General features: G+C 34.5%; 1 non-coding gene across 1 annotated transcript; it reads right to left on the bottom strand.

Annotated features, from left to right (window-relative positions):
- Nucleotides 1–6,029: 6,029 nt before the first annotated feature.
- LOC148562668 (small nucleolar RNA R71) lies at nucleotides 6,030–6,137 on the bottom strand. The gene has a single exon (XR_015887078.1). It is a non-coding gene; the product is annotated as a small nucleolar RNA R71 (small nucleolar RNA).
- Nucleotides 6,138–19,445: the final 13,308 nt, after the last annotated feature.

Here is a 19,445-nt window from a genome sequence, read left to right as displayed (position 1 = left end):
AATTTAATTTTGCTTTGGCCGGTTGGGAAGGGACAGCTCATGACACAAGAGTATTTTTACATGCAATTGGTACATCTGAGTTGAACTTTCCAAAACCTCCACCAGGTAATACTTGATTATCTTTAAGATTAAATTATATACTCCATATATAGATTTAATTTCTTATCATGTTTTCTTTCATTTAATAATATACAGGTAAATACTATTTAGTAGATGCAGGCTATCCAAAAAAGAAAGGTTATCTAGGACCATACAAAGGAGCAACATATCATTTGCCAGAATTTCGTCGTGTTAATGGACCTTCTGGATACTACGAAATATATAACTATGCTCATTCTTCACTTAGAAGCGTGATAGAACGTACATTGGAAGTTTGGAAAAAGAGATGGAAAATTTTACAAGATATGCCTAGTTTTAGCTATAAAAAATAAATTCAAATTGTTATTGCAACAATGGCTCTGCATAACTACATTAGACGTTATTCTACAAGTGATCGTAAGTTTAAAAAATATGATCAGATGGATGTTGAGCTTGAAGAAGAAGATGGATATGGCGATGAAGGTGAAGCTGAAAATGGAGTTGAAAAAGTTGGAGATGAGTTTCTTGAAACTATGGAGATGGTTCGAAATAATATAGCATCAAGTTTGATTGGTGGAAAAAATTAGGTTATAGTGATTTAGGTAATTTAGTATTTTTAGTAATGATGTTTAGGATAAAATAAATTTTTATGATACTTATATAAAATTTTAAAGTTAAAAAATAAAAGAATTTATTTATTATATTTATGTTTATTATGAATTTTTTATTTTAACATTGTTTTATTTTAAAATATTATATAAATTTTTAAAAAATTTGAAAAAAGAAATTATTTTTTGTTATAAACATGTTTATTATAATTTTTTTAACTTTTAAAAGCTGTTTTACTAAACACAATTGTGGTGCTTGTACTTATTAAAAGTCATTTTTAATTTGATTTTACCAAACGCAAGTGCTGCAGCTTTTAAAAAGTAAAAGCTTTACCAAACCCAACCTACATCTTCTGTAATCTAGGATAATCACTGATTTGAAATGATTTAATTGCTGGGCGATGAAGGTTACTGGGGAGAGACTTCAAATTAGGACAATTTGTTATTTGAAGAGATTTCAATGAACTTGGAGTTGACAGCCATTCAGGAAGTGACTCCATCCTGATGCACTCTTTAATAGCCAAAGTTTCTAATGTGCTTGCCGATCCTTGAAAACAACTAGGCAAGGTCTCCACCAGCTGTGGCAAAGAATGAAGATAAAGGACTTTTAATCTCAGGTACTTCCTCAGAGAATTCCAAATCACCACACTTGTTGATTACCAACGTCTCCAATTGAGGAAAATGGTTAATATCAAGTGGTATAGACTTCAACCTCTCACAACTATCAACCTCCAAAGTTCAAAGATTAGGCAACTTTCTCCCTACAAACAATGACTCCAACTTGTCACACTTTTTAATACATTAATATTCAAGAGAGCTCAGGTTTGCAATGTTACTCTCAGGCAAAACAAATTGCTTTGTGGTTATCCCCAGATGTTGGAGATTGATCAAATTTCTCAATTCTTGTGGGCTTGTGGCAATACTTCAAGCTTTGTGCACCCATCAAGAAGCAAAGATCGCAAATTTAGTAGTTTGCAAATTGAAGCAGGCAGCCTCTGAATTTTGGTATTGTTTCTGAGAGAGAGAAATCTTAAATGTGTGAAAGACGCCATTTTGAACAAACCCCACAAATCGAAAATCGATTTTTTTAGCTGCTGAGCTCAAATGACAGTGTGATCTAGCGAAGTGGGTGAGCGAGAATATAAGGATTCTTTGTGGCGATGAGGTCGAAGAAGGTGATGAGCGGATAATTTATACGCTTTTTGACATTGTTTTTAGTAGGATCTAGTTACTTTTAGGGATGTTTTCATTAGTTTTTATGTTAAATTCACATTTCTAGACTTTACTATGAGTTTGTGTGTTTTTCTGTGATTTCAGATATTTTCTGGCTGAAATTGAGGGACTTGAGCAGAAATCAGATTCAGAGGTTGAAGAAGGACTGCTGATGCTGTTGGATTCTGACCTCCCTGCACTCAAAATAGATTTTCTGGAGCTACCGAACTCGAAATGACGCGCTTCTAATTGCGTTGGAAAGTAGACATCCAGGGCTTTCCAGAAATGTATAATAGTCTATACTTTGGCCAAGTTTAGACGATGCAAACTGGCGTTCAACGCCAGCTCTCTGCCCAATTCTGGCGTCCAGCGCCAGAAAAGGATCCAAAACCAGAGTTGAACGCCCAAACTGGCACAAATACTGGTGTTCAACTCCAAGAAGGACCTCTACACGTGCAACACTCAAGTTCAGCCCAAGCACACACCAAGTGGGCCCCGGAAGTGGATTTATGCATCAATTACTTACTTCTGTAAACCCTAGTAGCTAGATTATTATAAATAGGACCTTTTACTATTGTATTAGGTATCTTTGATCAGTTGTATGCTATCTTAGATCACGTTTGAGAGCTGGCCTCTCGGCCATGCCTGGACTTTCACTTATGTAATTTTAACGGTAGAGTTTCTACACTCCATAGATTAAGGTGTGGAGCTCTGCTGTTCCTCAAAGATTAATGCAAAGTACTACTGTTTTCTATTCAATTCATCTTATTTCGTTTCTAAGATATTCATTCGCACTTCAACTTGAATGTGATGAACGTGACAATCATCATCATTCCCTATGAACGCGTGCCTGACAACCACTTCCGTTCTACCTTCGACTGAATGAGTATCTCTTAGATCTCCTAACCAGAATCTTCGTGGCGTAAGCTAGAATGATGGCGGCATTCAAGAGAATCCGGAAGGTCTAAACCTTGTCTGTGGTATTCCGAGTAGGATTCAATGATTGGATGACTGTGACGAGCTCCAAACTCGCGATTGCGGGGCGTTAGTGACAGATGCAAAAGGATAGTAAATCCTATTCCAGCATGATCGAGAACCGACAGATGAATAGCCGTGCCGTGACAGGGTGCGTTGACCATTTTCACTGAGAGGATAAGATGAAGCCATTGACAAGGGTGATGCCTCCAGACGATTAGTTGTGCCGTGACAGGGTATTGGATCATTTTCTCGAGAGATGACCGAAAGTAGCCATTGACAGTGGTGATGTATCACATAAAGCCAGCCATGGAAAGGAGTAAGACTGACTGGATGAAGATACCAGGAAAGCAGAGGTTCAGAGGAACGAAAAGCATCTCCATTCGCTTATCTGAAATTCTCACCAATGAATTACATAAGTACCTCTATCCCTATTTTATTATATTATTTTCGAAAACACCATTATCAATTTATATCTGCCTAACTGAGATTTGCAAGGTGACCATTGTTGCTTCATACCAACAATCTCCGTGGGATTCGACCCTTACTCACGTAAGGTATTACTTGGACGACCCAGTGCACTTGCTGGTCAGTTACACGGAGTTGTGAACCGTGGTTTTGGCATCATGTTTTTGGCGCCATTTTCAGGAAAAGAAAGAGCAATGAACTTTACATAATTAAAGTGTAATCACGATTCCGCGTACCAAGTTTTTGGCGCCGTTGCCGGGGATTGTTCGAGTTTGGACAACTGACGGTTTATCTTGTTGCTCAGATTAGGTAATTTTCTTTTTATTTTATTTTCAAAAATTTTTCAAAAATCTTTCAAAATTTTCTCCTTTGTTTTCGAAAAAAAAAAGTTTTCAAAAATATAATAAAAAAAATGTTTTCAAAAATAAATTATTCTATGGCTTCAGAATTTTTAAGAATGAATTCTAGTGTTTCATGAAGCATGTTGAAGCCTGGCTGGCTGTAAAGCCATGTCTCAATTCTTATACTCAAGAGAAGAGCTTCTTTATCTTTCTTAGCCAATTGACTGTTGAATGTAAGGAATGTCAGGCGTGTCATGTTTGAGTTACATACTAAAGCTTGGCTGGCTATTAAGCCATGCCTGACCCTTTGATTGGAGCTTTAGAGCATAAGATTCCTGGAATTCATATTAAAAATTTTGAATCCTTATTTTTCTTTCTTTCTAAATAATTTTCGAAAAATATAAAATAAAAATCTAAAAAAATTAGAAAATCATAAAAATCAAAAAAAAAAATATTTTGTGTTTCTTGTTTGAGTCTTGAGTCATATCATAAGTTTGGTGTCACTTGCATATGCATCTTGCATTTTTCGAAAATATCATGCATTCATAGTGTTCTTCATGATCTTCAAGTTGTTCTTGGTAAGTCTTCTTGTTTGATCTTGATGTTTTCATGTTTTGTGTCTTTTCTTGTTTTACATGTGCATTTTTCGTTTCTTAGAGTCTAAACATGAAATATTTCTAAGTTTGGTGTCTTACATGTTTTCTTTGCATCAAAAATTTTTCAAAAGTATGTTCTTGATGTTCATCTTGACATTCAAAGTGTTCTTGGTGTTCATCTTGACATTCATATCATTCATGCATGCATTCATTGTTTTGATTCAAAATTTTCATGCATTGAGTCTTTTTGTTGTTTTTCTCTCTCATCATAAAAATTCAAAAATAAAAAAAATATCTTTCCCTTTTTCTCTCATCAAATTCGAAAATTTGGATTGACTTTTTCAAAAATTTTTAAAATCAAATTGTTTCTCATGAGTCAAATCAAATTTTCAATTTGAAAATCTTATCTTTTTCAAAATCTTTTTCAAAAATCAAATCTTTTTCAAAATTCTTAGTTATTTTTGAAAATTCCAAAAATCTTTTTCAAAAATCTTTTTCTTATTTTTATACCAAATTTTCGAAAATAACAATAACAATTAATGTTTTGATTCAAAAATTTGAAGTTTGTTACTTGCTTGTTAGGAAAGATTCAAACTTTAAGTTCTAGAATCATATCTTGTGATTTCTTATGAATCAAGTCATTAATTGTGATTTTAAAAATCAAATCTTTTTCAAAACTAATTTCTATCATATCTTTTCAAAAATATCTTCTTATCTTTTTCAAAAATTTGATTTCAAAATATCTTCTCTAACTTCCTAACTTCTTATCTTTTCAAAATTGATTTTCAAATTTGTTTCAACTAACTAACTAACTTTTTGTTTGTTTCTTAACTTTTTCAAAACTACCTAACTAACTCTCTCTCTCTCTCATTTTCGAAAATATCTTCTCCCTTTTTCAAAATTTCTTTTTAATTTATTAATTATTTTAATTTTTAAATCTTAATTTTCGAAAATTACTAACATTTTTCAAAAACTATTTTCAAAAATCACTAACTCTTTTTCAAAAATTATTTTCAAAAAATTCCTTCTCTCTCATCTTATTCTATTCATCTACTAACATCTCATCTCACATCTCAACCCTCCTCACAGTTGTGTTTCTTCCATTATATTACATTCTTTGTCTCCCCCTCTTCTTCTACTCACACAGGGATCCCTATACTGTGGTATAAAGGATCTCTATTATTATTATTATTATTATGTGCCCTCTTCTTTGTCATATGAGCAGGAGCAAGGATAAGAACATTCTTGTGGAAGCAGATCCAAAACTTGAAAGGACTCTGAAAAGGAAACTAAGAGAAGCTAAAATACAACAATCCAGAGATAACCTTTCAAAAATTTTCGAACAGGAAGAGGAGATGGCAGCCAAAAATAATAATAATGTAAGGAAGATGCTTGGTGACTTTACTGCACCTAATTCCAATTTACATGGAAGAAGCATCTCCATTCCTGCCATTGGAGCAAACAACTTTGAGCTGAAACCTCAATTAGTTTCTCTGATGCAGCAGAACTGCAAGTTTCATGGACTTTCATCTGAAGATCCTTTTCAGTTCTTAACTGAATTCTTACAGATATGTGATACTGTTAAGACTAATGGAGTAGATCCTGAAGTCTACAGGCTCATGCTTTTCCCTTTTGCTGTAAGAGACAGAGCTAGATTATGGTTGGATTCTCAACCCAAAGACAGCCTGAACTCTTGGGATAAGCTGGTCACGGCTTTCTTAGCCAAGTACTTTCCTCCTCAAAAGCTGAGCAAGCTTAGAGCTGATGTTCAAACCTTCAGACAGAAAGAAGGTGAATCCCTCTATGAAGCTTGGGAAAGATACAAATAGTTGACCAAAAAGTGTCCTTCTGACATGCTTTCAGAATGGACCATCCTAGATATATTCTATGATGGTTTATCTGAGTTATCAAAGATGTCATTGGACACTTCTGCAGGTGGATCCATTCACCTAAAGAAAATGCCTGCAGAAGCTCAAGAACTCATTGACATGGTTGCTAATAACCAGTTCATGTACACTTCTGAAAGGAATCCTGTGAACAATGGGACGCCTATGAAGAAGGGAGTTCTTGAAGTTGATACTCTGAATGCCATATTGGCTCAGAATAAAATATTGACTCAGCAAGTCAATATGATCTCTCAGAGTCTGCATGGAATGCAAGCTGCATCCAACAGTACTCAAGAGGCATCTTCTGAAGAAGAAGCTTATGATCCTGAAAACCCTGCAATAGCAGAGGTAAATTATTTAGGTGAACCTTATGGAAACACCTATAACTCATCATGGAAAAATCATCCAAATTTCTCATGGAAGGATCAAAAGCCTCAACAAGGCTTTAATAATGGTGGAAGAAACAGGTTTAGCAATAATAAACCTTTTCCATCATCCACTCAGCAATAGACAGAGAACTCTGAACAAAATACTTCTAATTTGGCAAACTTAGTCTCTGATCTGTCTAAGGCCACTGTAAGTTTCATGAATGAAACAAGATCTTCCATTAGAAATCTGGAAGCACAAGTGAGCCAACTGAGTAAAAGGATCACTGAAATCCCTCCCAGTACTCTCCCAAGCAATACAGAAGAGAACCCAAAAGGAGAGTGCAAGGCCATTGACATAAGCACCATGGCCGAACCTACAAGGGGAGTGGAGGACGTGAATCCCAAGGAGGAAGACCTCCTGGGACGTCCAGTGATCAATAAGGAGCTTCCCTCTGAGGAACCAAAGGACTCTGAGGCTCATCTAGAGACCATAGAGATCCCATTGAACCTCCTTATGCCCTTCATGAGCTCTGATGAGTATTCCTCTTCTGAAGAGAATGAGGATGTTACTGAAGAGCAAACTGCCAAGTTTCTTGGTGCAATCATGAAGCTGAATGCCAAACTATTTGGCATTGATACTTGGGAAGTTGAACCTCCCTTGTTCATCAATGAACTAAGTGATCTGGATCAACTGACATTGCCTCAGAAGAGACAGGATCCTAGAAAGTTCATAATACCCTGTACCATAGGCACCATGATCTTTAAGGCTCTGTGTGACCTTGGTTCAGGAATAAACCTCATACCCCTCTCTGTAATAGAGAAACTGGGAATCTATAGGGTGCAAGCTGCTAAAATCTCATTAGAGATGGCAGACAGTTCAAGAAAACAGGCTTATGGACAAGTAGAGGACGTGTTAGTAAAGGTTGAAGGCCTTTACATCCCTGCTGATTTCATAGTCCTGGATACTGGAAAGGAAGAGGATGAATCCATCATCCTAGGAAGACCTTTCCTAGCCACAGCAAGAGCTGTGATTGATGTTGACAGAGGTGAAATAGTCCTTCAATGGAATGAGGACTCCCTTGTGTTTAAAACTCAAGGATCTCCCTCTGCAACCATGGAGAAGAAGCAGAAAAAGCTTCTCTCAAAGCAGAGTCAACCAGAGCCCCCACAATCAAACTCTAAGTTTGGTGTTGGAGAGTCTCAACAAAGCTCTGCACATCTGTGAGGCTCCATGAGAGCCCACTGTCAAGCTATTGACATTAAAGAAGCGCTTGTTGGGAGGCAACCCAATTTTTATTTATCTAACTATATTTTTCTTAGTTATATGTCTTTGTAGGTTCATGATCATGTGGAGTCACAAAATAAACATAAAAATTGAAAACGGAATCAAAAACAGCAGAAGAAAAATCACACCTTGGAGGAGCATCTGTCTGGCGTTCAGCGCCAGAACAGAGCATGGTTCTGGCGCTGAACACCCAAAATGGGCAGCTTCTGAGCGCTGAACGCCAGAACAGGCATGGTTCTGGCGTTCAACGCCAGAAATGGCACACAAATGGGCGTTGAACGCCTAAAATGGGCACCAACCTGGCGCTGAACGCCCAGAGTTGTGTGCAAGGGCATTTTACATGCCTAAATTGGTGCAGGGATGTAAATGCCTTGACACCTCAGGATCTGTGGACCCCACAGGATCATCTCAAGATCTGTGGACCCCACAGGATCCCCACCTACCTCATCATCTCTCTTTCCATTCATGATCATCCCTTCTGTTTTCCGTTTACCACTCACATCCATACACCCACTACCTTCAAAATTCAACATCTCTCTCCCACCCAATCCCACCCATATGGCCGAATACACACTCCCATCCATCTCCTCCATATCTTCTTCATTCTTTCTTCTTTTGCTCGAGGGCGAGCAACATTCTAAGTTTGGTGTGGTAAAAGCATAGCTTTTTTGTTTTTCCATAACCATTGATGGCACCTAAGGCCAAAGAAACCTCTAGAAAGAGGAAAGGGAAGACAAAAGCTTCCATCAAGGGTCTATAGCTCAGTGGTAGAACATTTGACTGCAAATCAAGAAATCCCTGAGATACCTCAGGGGATACATTTTCTTCCACACAATTATTGGAAGCAACTAAGGGTGGAACATCAAGAGCACTCCATCATCCTTCATGAAATCAGAGAAGATCTAAAAGCAATGAAGGAGGAGCAACAAAGACAAGGAAGAGACATAGAAGAGCTCAAGGACATCATTGGTTCCTCAAGAAGGAAACGCCACCATCACTAAGGTGGATTCATTCCTTGTTCTTATTTCTTCTGTTTTTCGTTTTCTATGTTATGTGCTTATCTATGTGTGTGTCTTCATTACATGATCATCAATAGTTAGTAACTTTGTCTTAAAGTTATAAATGTCCTATGAATCCATCACCTCTCTTAAATGAAAAATGTTTTAATTCAAAAGAACAAGAAGTACATGAATTTTGAATTTATCCTTGAACTTAGTTTAATTATATTGATGTGGTGACAATGCTCCTTGTTTTCTGAATGTATGCTTGAACAGTGCATATGTCTTTTGAAGTTGCTGTTTAAGAATGTTAAATATGTTGGCTCTTGAAAGAATGATGACTAGGAGACATGTTATTTGATAATCTGAAAAATCATAAAAATGATTCTTGAAGCAAGAAAAAGCAGCAAAGAACAAAGCTTACAGAAAAAAAAAAGAAGAAAAGAGAATAGGCGAAAAAAAATAATAGAAAGAAAAGCAAGCAGAAAAAGCCAATAACCCTTAAAACCAAAAGGCAAGGGAAATAAAAAGGATCCCAAGGCTTTGAGCATCAGTGGATAGGAGGGCCTAAAAGGAATAAAATCCTGGTCTAAGCGGCTAAACCAAGCTGTCCCTAACCATGTGCTTGTGGCGTGTAGGTGTCAAGTGAAAACTTGAGACTGAACGGTTAAAGTCAAGGTCCAAAGCAAAAAAAAAAAAGAGTGTGCTTAAGAACCCTGGACACCTCTAATTGGGGACTTTAGCAAAGCTGAGTCACAATCTGAAAAGGTTCACCCAATTATGTGTCTGTGGCATTTATGTATCCGGTGGTAATACTGGAAAACAAAGTTCTTAGGGCCACGGCCAAGACACATGAAATAGATGTGTTCAAGAATCATCATACTGAACTAGGAGAATCAATAACACTATCTGAACTCTGAGTTCCTATAGATGCCAATCATTCTGAACCTCAATGGATAAAGTGAGATGCCAAAACTATTCAAGAGGCAAAAAGCTATAAGTCCCGCTCATTTGATTGAAGCTATGTTTCATTGATAGTTTGAAATTTATAGTATATTCTCTTCTTTTTATCCTATTTGATTTTCAGTTGCTTGGGGACAAGCAACAATTTAAGTTTGGTGTTGTGATGAGCGGATAATTTATACGCTTTTTGACATTGTTTTTAGTATGTTTTTAGTAGGATCTAGTTACTTTTAGGGATGTTTTCATTAGTTTTTATGTTAAATTCACATTTCTGGACTTTACTATGAGTTTGTGTGTTTTTCTGTGATTTCAGGTATTTTCTGGCTGAAATTGAGGGACTTGAGCAGAAATCAGATTCAGAGGTTGAAGAAGGACTGCTGATGCTGTTGGATTCTGACCTCCCTGCACTCAAAATGGATTTTCTAGAGCTACAGAACTCGAAATGGCGCGCTTCCAATTGCGTTGGAAAGTAGACATCCAGGGCTTTCCATCAATGTATAATAGTCCATACTTTGGCCAAGTTTAGACGACTCAAACTGGCGTTCAACGCCAGCTCTCTGCCCAATTCTGGCGTCTAGCGCCAGAAAAGGATCCAAAACCAGAGTTGAACGCCCAAACTGGCACAAATACTGGCGTTCAACTCCAAGAAGGACCTCTACACGTGCAACACTCAAGCTCAGCCCAAGAACACACCAAGTGGGCCCCGGAAGTGGATTTATGCATCAATTACTTACTTCTGTAAACCCTAGTAGCTAGATTATTATAAATAGGACCTTTTATTATTGTATTAGGTATCTTTGATCAGTTGTATGCTATCTTAGATCACGTTTGAGGGATGGCCTCTCGGCCATGCCTGGACTTTCACTTATGTAATTTTAACGGTAGAGTTTCTACACTCCATAGATTAAGGTGTGGAGCTCTGCTGTTCCTCAAAGATTAATGCAAAGTACTACTGTTTTCTATTCAATTCATCTTATTTCGCTTCTAAGATATTCATTCGCACTTCAACCTGAATGTGATGAACGTGACAATCATCATCATTCCCTATGAACGCGTGCCTGACAACCACTTCCGTTCTACCTTCGACTGAATGAGTATCTCTTAGATCTCCTAACCAGAATCTTCGTGGCGTAAGCTAGAATGATGGCAGCATTCAAGAGAATCCGGAAGGTCTAAACCTTGTCTGTGGTATTCCGAGTAGGATTCAATGATTGGATGACTGTGACGAGCTCCAAACTCGCGATTGCGGGGCGTTAGTGACAGATGCAAAAGGATAGTAAATCCTATTCCAGCATGATCGAGAACCGACAGATGAATAGTCGTGCCGTGACAGGGTGCGTTGACCATTTTCACTGAGAGAATAAGATGAAGCCATTGACAAGGGTGATGCCTCCAGACGATTAGCCGTGCCGTGACAGGGCATTGGATCATTTTCCCGAGAGATGACCGAAAGTAGCCATTGACAGTGGTGATGTATCACATAAAGCCAGCCATGGAAAGGAGTAAGACTGACTGGATGAAGATAGCAGGAAAGCAGAGGTTCAGAGGAACGAAAAGCATCTCCATTCGCTTATCTGAAATTCTCACCAATGAATTACATAAGTACCTCTATCCCTATTTTATTATATTATTTTCGAAAACACCATTATCAATTTATATCTGCCTAACTGAGATTTGCAAGGTGACCATTGTTGCTTCATACCAACAATCTCCGTGGGATTCGACCCTTACTCACGTAAGGTATTACTTGGACGACCCAGTGCACTTGCTGGTCAGTTACACGGAGTTGTGAACCGTGGTTTTGGCATCATGTTTTTTGCGCCATTTCCAGGGAAAGAAAGAGCAATGAACTTTACATAATTAAAGTGTAATCACGATTCCGCGTACCAGAAGGAATGGAGAATGGTGTGCGAGAAAATAGAGAAAAACTTGCAATGAATGATGGAAACTACAAAGGAGGAACACTGGTTTTAACAGTGTGTAGCTTTGGTTTCGATGATTCTAATGAAAAGGGAAAAAAACATCAGCGTCACGGTTTCAAGTTTCAACTAACTTGGAACAATAAAATCCTACCTTTGTTAGAACTGAACAAATCATGAAGCAGCTTCTGATTGCGCGAAGGAGGTTGACGGCGAGACTCGAAGCAAGAAGACGACGAGCCCAAAGACCTGCTGCTTTTGCCGCCGGCGACGAAGAGCGCAACGAAGGCGCCCGACTATGTGCAAGACGATGACGACACAGAGAGCAACAGTGACGCCACGGTGAGAGAGGCCGATCTCCAGGGGGAGAGAGAGACACGAAGAAGAGTGAAGAACTTGAGAAGATGAAGAGGTCTCTGAAACCCAGATTTCACAAATATTTTTTTATTTTTTATTTTTGTTTTTTAAATATGTTTTTGTTTTGTTGTTTAAATTATTTAAAAATATAAAATTAGGATGAGATGAATTTTAAAATTTGATTAATTTAAAAGAGTATTTTTATCTAATCAAATAGAGTAAAGATGTTTAAAATTTTTTTATAAAATTAAATAAAAAAATATTTTTTATGTTTATTTAATTAAAAGGGTATTTTAGTAAAAGTGGTGATATAATATATATTTTAAACAAAATAAATTAAATGCTGATGTGGAAAATAAATTCCACGTGGCTTGTTATTACTTGTCTATATTTTAAACGTATCGATACATATGAATTTATCATCGTACCGTAGCAAACACCAAAAAATTATTACCAATTATAAAAAAAAATTACATTATAAAGACTATTTAAAAAAATAGCATCCAACAAGGAAAACTTTTTTTTAAAATATTTGAAGAAGTGTGGAGTTATATGTTTAAATTATCATAACGACGTGTAATATATTATTGTGGGAGGCGTTCGAGTTAACGACCAAAACAGCGACGCCGTTGAGATGTAGAACCACAATACCGTTTTTTCACAAAACGTCAATAACGTTTTGTTTTCATGCATGTGTGACACTCTTTCTTTTCGTTGCTGAAACACCTCAATCCTGTTCACTTCCCTTCATTTTTTCTTCTCCACAAACCATCTTCTTTGGTCCTCCCTCCCTTTATTCCATCACTTTTCCAAACTTTTCTTCAAACCCTACTTATATCAAAATGTCAAGACTAAAGAAGACACTCAAGTAATTATTTTTAGAGGAGTGCTACACATACAAGTCATTTTTGTTTACAAGTCTTACAAGTTGGGCCTAACACGCGCGTTACTGAGCCATCTTCGCGTGTTTCATCTTCGTTTCTTTTTTTACGAAAAAGAAGAAGAAGAGACACAGAAAAAAAAAAGAAGAAAAAGAAGAAGAAGAGGAAGAGGAAGCACGGAGAAAGAAGAAGAAGAAAAAGAGGCACACAAAAAAACGTGAAAACGGCGTGAATATAAATGACTTGTATGATTTGTATGGAAAAGCGTTCTCTCTTTGCCTTCGATCTCCTTCTGTTTTTTTTTTATTTTCATGGTTTCTGAAATCAAGTTTTGAAATTGTTTTAAAGATGATGGAACTTCAGAAATACACCCGAACGATTACAAAAATACACCCAAATGATTATAGAAATACATCCAAATGATTACAGAAATACACCCAAACAGTTACAGAAATAAACCAAACGATTACAGAAATACACCCAAAGGATTTAAGAAATTCACCCAAAGGATTTAAGAAATACACCCATTATAGGGGGAGACAGTATATTTCTTCTTGAAATCTTTTAATGTTTTACTGGTTAAGGATTAGGCACATGACAGAGACAATCTAGAAAAAAAACTAGAAGAACAGTAAAACAGTACCTTGAATAATGTTTCTTCATTTTTTTGGTGATTTTGATGAAGGAGAAAGAGAAAACGAAAAGAGGAGAAGAAATTTCAATAAAAAAAAGAGGGAGGAAGAGGTGGTGTTGATGACGATGATAACGAGAGAGAAAAATTACGAAAAAGAAGAAAAAGAGACACAGAGAAAGAAGAAGAAGAAGAAGAAGAAGAAGAACAAGAGAAAGAGGAAGAGGAAGAGGAAGCACGGAGAAAGAAGAAAAAGAAAAGGAGGCACAAAAAAAAACGTGAAACGACGTGAATATAAATGACTTGTATGACTTGTATTGAAAATCACTTGTATGTGGAGAATTACTCTTATTTTTATTACTTTTCCAAAGTGCAGCATTTTTTATACATTTTTGTTTTTTTACATTCAATTATTACACTTCATCTTATTTTGATTCAATGACATTGATTACAAATAGATTCCTGCCATTTATAAAAAGTGTTACCTATATTTGTTCTTGTCATACAAACGACATTGCCATTTTCAATTTCAAATTTTTTTTAAAAATTATTTTTCTTCATAAAGCGGAAATAATGTTTTGTTTTTAGTTTATTAAAAATATTAATACACGCAATATGGCAATGATGTTTTTCATCTTTTGAAAAGCAAAATCTAAATCCATAGCCGTGTTAAACACGCATATAAAAAAATAATGTTAAAAAACACACATTTCTTTACAATATTAAAAAATTGAGCCTCCAACAAAACATGAGAGAAGAGAATGATAATGTTGATGGTGGTGGTGGTGATATTGGCGTTGATTGTGATAGAAGAAATAATGATAATGATAAAGTATGACTGCACAATAAAAAAAGTAGAAATAGAAATTATAATGATGAGGGCAAAAAAGATAGTGGTAGACTGATAGTGATGGCAGTAATTGGTTCTATTGTTAGAAAGAATTTTGTAAAATTTAAAATTTCATATATTACAAAAAAATTCCCACAGATAAATTCTCATAATTATTTTATGAATTTTTTTAACAAATAATTCATATTGTTCCAAAATAATAAGATTAGGAGTTGAAGGATTTTTTTTTATAAATAATTGCGTTGTTTTTTGTAAAAATAGATAGAGTTGGGTTGGATTTTTATTCTTTAATTAAAGTCCATGAAAAAAATGTACTTTGGAGAAGAATCTTTTTGTATAACTAAATCCTTTTAGTAACCAAGTAGAGTCAAGTTAATTTATTAACTTATAGGCCTAACAAAAACCATCCAAATAAATGTGCTTAAAAATCACACATTTTAATTTCATTCTTTTTCATGCACAAGGCCTTAGTCTAATGATCATCATGTATATCTTGCAATAAGTGCACCTCAGCACCTGATTTCGAGATTTGGTTAGACCAAGTAGTGGAGATTTGGCTAGGCCAAGCAGTGGATAAAATCCTTAAGTATTGTACGTGTGAGCAACTAAGTGTAGTGTGGGTGAGGTTGAAATGCCTAGAACGAGAGATTGTCCAATCTATTTGACAAAAAAAAAAAACTTATATTTTTTCTGTTATTATTGTGGATGCATTTTTTTTTTCTTCTTTTCTATTGCTCTTACTTCTTTTTCTTTTTTTTGCTTTAAAATTTTTTTATTTTTTGCATCTTCTCTTCTTTTTTTTTATTTTTTGAGAGAGAGAAAAGAGAAAAAAATAGAAAAATAAAAAAAAGAATAAAAGAAACAAAGAAAAAGATGAGAAGGAGGAGAGAAGGAAAAAAATGCAAAATAAAAAATATGCAAAAGTGATATATTTTCATCAATAAATTTCTATGCTTATTTAAAATTTTTAAAGTTTTGCTTCTAAACATTTTTTTTTTTTGCTTTCTCCTCTAACTTTTTTTGGGATAAATCACACAAATAGAATGTTTTTAATTTAAAATTACATAAATGTTATAAACTAGAATTGGTTATATGTCATATCCTAAACACCTCTTATAAATTGAATCGAATTAATTCGATTTATGCTATTTACATATAAATCGAATCAAGTTGATTCGATTTTGCCATGTATGTTATGCACAAGTAGTAAATCGAATCAAGTTGATTTGATTTATCATATATGTGCTACACAAGTAGTAAATTAAATCAATTAATTCGATTTAGTACTTGTGTAGGATAACCACAGTAAATCGAATCAAAACTTGATTCGTACTTATATAGATTATTGACATTAAGTTAATCATTTATTTATTATTCATTAATTTTAAAACATAAATGTCAATAAGAAAATACATTCCATTTGGATTCAAATAAAATATAAAAAAAAATCAAAACAAATAAGAATAGAAATCCAAATTTTGTGTTTTTGTTCAAATTCTAGAAAATTTATATTTTTACAAACTTATGTATTTAAAACGGAATAGTAAATGATTTTTAAAAATTCATTATTAAAAATCATTGTTTAACTCTTTAGCATATAAATAATCATCATCGGAATTTTTGATGTTGAAAAAGTTATTATAAAATATAGCCCTCCTAGATGGCATAAGAATTAAACCTTGAAATTTTCCAGCCAGAAGTAACAGATAGTTATACAATATAAAAAGACCAACTATATATATATATATAATATGTAATTTGAGAAATAATTAAAATATTATGTCAATTAAATTATCATTTAATTTGTAAAATTAAGTGTAGAACAAACACTTTGATGACGTTATGAGTTACTTCTATTCTTCAACTTGATTTGATTTACTACTTGTGCATAACATACATAGTAAATCGAATCAACTTAATTTGATTTACATGTAAATAGCATAAATCAAATCAATTTTATTCGATTTATATAGAAGTGTTCAGGACATAGCGTGTAACCAATTCTAGTTTAGGACATCTATTTAATTTTGAGCTGGAATCATTTTATTTGTGTGATTTACCCTTTTATCTATGTTAGTCTTTCAAAATTTCTGTATTTGTCGTAAAAAAAATATGTATTTATCGTTAAAAAATATCGGTATTTTCTTTCTATATTTCTTTTAAAGAAGTTGTGTTTTATCGTAAAAAAAATATTTCGTATTTAACTTAAAATAATATCGGTAATTTTTTCTTGTTCCTCTTAAAAGTTTTATGTGTTTCTCATAAAAAAAAATTTTTGTATTTATTTTATGTGCATTTCTCTTAGAAGTTTATGTGTTTATCATAAAAAAAATTGTATTTATTTCCTGTGTTGTTTCTCTTAAAAAGTCTATTAATTTACTTTTAAAAATATAATTTATTGTTGTAAATTTTTTATATTTATCATCAAAAAAATTCTGAGTTTAATTCCTATATCTCTCTCTAAAAATGTGTATTTACCTTCAAACACAATGTTAGACAAGAAAATGCAGAAATAACTAACCTCTAAACATAGAATTGATTAGTTACCAAATGCAAAGTTAACTAACAGCACACATAAAAATAAGAGGCCTGCTACACATACAAGCCTTTTTGGCTTACAAGTTATACAAGTTGATTCAAGTCCAAAAAAATAAAAACACGCGCTCCTTCAACATTCACTCTTCGTCTTCTTCCTCAATCAAAACGCAAACCATCAAGAAAAAAACACGTGCCCCTTCCACAACACGTTCACTCTTCCTCTTCTTCCTCAATCAAAACGCAAACCATCAAGATTCAAGGGACATTCAAAACAAACTACTACGATTCTGCAGAAACGTTCCAACTCATCGCGAAGAGTAGAAGAAATCAAGAAAAAAAGATACAAATCTCCATAAAAAATCACCAAAAAAAGAGAAGAAACATTATTCAAGGTACTGTTTTACTGTTCTTCTAGGTTTTTCTTCTAGATTGTCTCTGCCATATGCCTCATCCTTAACCAGCAAAACATTAAAAGATTTCAAGAAGAAATATACTGTCTTCTCCTGTTTTGGGTGTATTTCTTAAATCTTTTGGGTGTATTTCTTAAATCCTTTGGGTGTATTTCTGTAATCCTTTGGGTGTATTTCTGTAATCCTTTCTGTAACCGTTTGGGTGTATTTATGTAATCGTTTGGGTATATTTCTGAAGTTCCATTATCTTCAAAACAATTTCAAAGCTTGATTTCAAAAACCATGAAAATCGAAAAAAACGAAGCAAAGAGAGAACGCATGAAGGAGATCCAACAAATTTGGCAAGAAACTTGAAAAAAGAAACGAAATCTTTTGAAAAATGGAAGTTATATATTTGTGCGTTGATTGATTTGAATTGATTTAAAATTCTGTTAGAAAGGCACGTAACAAGCAGCGCGTTTAATGGGTAGGTTTCGTTCATACTTGTAAAACTTGTAAATGCAAAACACTTGTATGTAGAGATTAATCCTAAAAATAACTTCCAGTAAATAGAAAAATAACAACAGTAAAAACAAACTCGTTAAATACAAACTCGAAAATTTCCATAAAAAATAAATTGTTAAACTCATAAGAAACGAACTGCAATAACATAAATCAAATATCAAAACAAACTAATCAAGTAAAGTAAACACGCTAATAAATCAGAATAACTAATTAGGCAAAGATGAAAACCCTTGCAGTTTAATTTGTGTCACTTGAGGTACAATCCATATAGCGATAAAATTCATAGACAAATTCTGACTTGAACAATGATTACAATAATGAATTTGGAAGAAGATGATAGTGAAGAAGAAACAATTTTGCGAAGAAAAAGTTTCAGAGAAACAATAGCAAAATTAAGGAGGAAGAGAACTATCACGTGACTATCATGATCGTTAGTTGTAGGATTAATTGATAAGAACCAAAACTAAGGATTGCAATTAAAGATTTGGAAAAATGAATCTGATGGAAGTAAAATAGAGTGAAAGTGAGGTTGAATAATAGGACACATGAAGTATAAAAATTTGAAAAGTGGTTACAATGTATATAATCAATGTTACAATAATAAACATTTGGTCATTCAACATTTTGTTTTGTAAATATCTAAAACAAAGACTTTCTTTTATTATTTCTAGAGAAAGTCTATGAAACTAACTCAACGTGCAGCTAACTTGAACATTTCAAAAATCATGATTTTGAAATACCAAAAATTAGGATTAGGTTTAGAAATACACACAATCGAACATAAACTTTTAATCTGACCTCCAGCTCTAATCACTCTCCCACCCTAAAGCCGTGACTGTTGCGCCCCTTATACAACATTGTCCATTGCCGTTGCGCCCCCTCCACCGCCTTGTCACTCGCCCGTGCGCCCTCCGTCCTCCCCGATGTCGTCCAGTCGCCCCTTCTTCCTCCCCGATGTCGTCCAACAGCCCCTTCTTCCTCCCCTTCGAACACGTGTGCCACTAGCCCCCTGTGTCGGCCCCATCAACTGTTCCTCGCAATCGCCGTTGTGGCTTTGACGAACGGACTTCTGCCAGTAAAGAATTTTATAAGAATAATCACGTTGTAAGTATAGTTTCTAAACCAACAGAGAATCCTTTCGTACAAAAGTTTTGGTTGTCACTTAAGCAAACCCAATAAAATTTATAACCGAAGTATTTAAATCTCGGGTCGTCTTCTCAAGGAATTGCAGGGAGGTGTATTTATTATTGGTTATGAGTTTTCTGGGGAATGTTGAGTTTGGGCAATGGGCAAATAAATAATTATAAATTAAAGCAATGAAAATTAACAAGAGATTTTATATAATTAAAATAAAAAGCCTTGAATGAAAGAATGATTAATTGGAAGAAAATAAATTATTAATTAGAAAAACTCTTGGCAAGGTATGAGAACTGGAAATCCTATCCTAGTTATCCTTATCAGGTGTGATGAGAATTGTTTATTGCTCCCACTTAGTTAACCCTTACTAAATAAAGGAAAGTTAAGTGGACTAATCAATTTGATTCCTCAAGTCCTAGCCAACTCCTATGGAAAGACTA

The sequence above is a fragment of the Arachis ipaensis genome, chromosome B6, assembly GCF_059453495.1.
Source record: "Arachis ipaensis isolate K30076 ecotype BB chromosome B6, ASM5945349v1, whole genome shotgun sequence".
Taxonomy (NCBI): domain Eukaryota; kingdom Viridiplantae; phylum Streptophyta; class Magnoliopsida; order Fabales; family Fabaceae; genus Arachis; species Arachis ipaensis.
This window is presented reverse-complemented; position numbering and strand designations above follow the sequence as displayed.